We start from the raw sequence: 1,097 nt of genomic DNA, 5'->3' as shown, positions 1-1,097 counted from the left end.
CTTTCGTCTCTTTGTGTTTCATAATTTTCCTTCAATTCGCAAGAAGCTGTATGTTTCTCACCCTCTGTCTTTGTATGTGTGGGCCATCTATCTGATGCTGTCTGGTCAAAAAAGAGTATGACATTGTTGCCGCCTGTAGCATTTAATGATAAAAAAGTATAAAATAATAGCCAATCAGCGTTGAGTTCAACTGCGAATGGTCCTGGAGCACCCAAAAAAAGTGTCAAGGGAAGCCAGTTAGGATTTGGCTTTACTCCAAACGTAATTGACAGAAAAAAAACTTTCATTGTTGCATCTCGTTGTGTTCTGGTCCTCCAGTGGCTAGCTAGCTAAAATTGGTATTTTCCTAAATTGGCCATGGATGGAGACAGGGATTTTGACTTTTTAAACTCTCCGTACTGGCCAATGATTATAACAGCTATTCTGATCCAACCATAAATTCATACATTGTTGTGCCTGAGAGGAGTTCCATATGTAGCTAGATGTAGTAGGCTAATGTTAACTAGCAGGCCTGGTGCATTGTTGCTCACGAAAGGAAGTTAGGCTAGCAAGCAAGCATTTTAGTCAGCCTAGGACAACAAAAAATGTAAGCCTGTACTGTATGACAGAGTCATAGACCGTTTCGTCAACATGAAAGCGAGGAGGATGGCATTGATGTTTCTCTACAAGTAGGGTCAACATGTTTTTTCTTGTTGCACGGACGCACGCACACACAAACAGAGAAGTCAGAACCATGGAAAGCCACATCATATTTGACTTACGTAGTTTGAACTATCTTTTAGTTGTCACTGTATTAGATTAAGGTGATTTGATGATGTTGAAATGGTGCTTGAATAGTGGAGGCAGCTCCTGTTTTCTTTGTGACTTGCATTAACTCTCCGTGGTTCTAAATCAATAGTCGTTTAGTAGTCCGAAAATGCTGGAAAAATTAACTTGCTTGACCATGCTGTAGGTCATGTAACTGTTTGTTACATGCAATATACTTTGTGGACTTCACCAGACAGAGGTTCCTCTCCAGTTTTGTGATAAAACAAAGGTGTGGTTGAATTTATTCTGACACTGTGTCTTCTAATTGTCTTGGCCTTAGGCCTATATAT

This window comes from Salmo salar, chromosome ssa22, assembly GCF_905237065.1.
Source record: "Salmo salar chromosome ssa22, Ssal_v3.1, whole genome shotgun sequence".
Taxonomy (NCBI): domain Eukaryota; kingdom Metazoa; phylum Chordata; class Actinopteri; order Salmoniformes; family Salmonidae; genus Salmo; species Salmo salar.
This window is presented reverse-complemented; position numbering follows the sequence as displayed.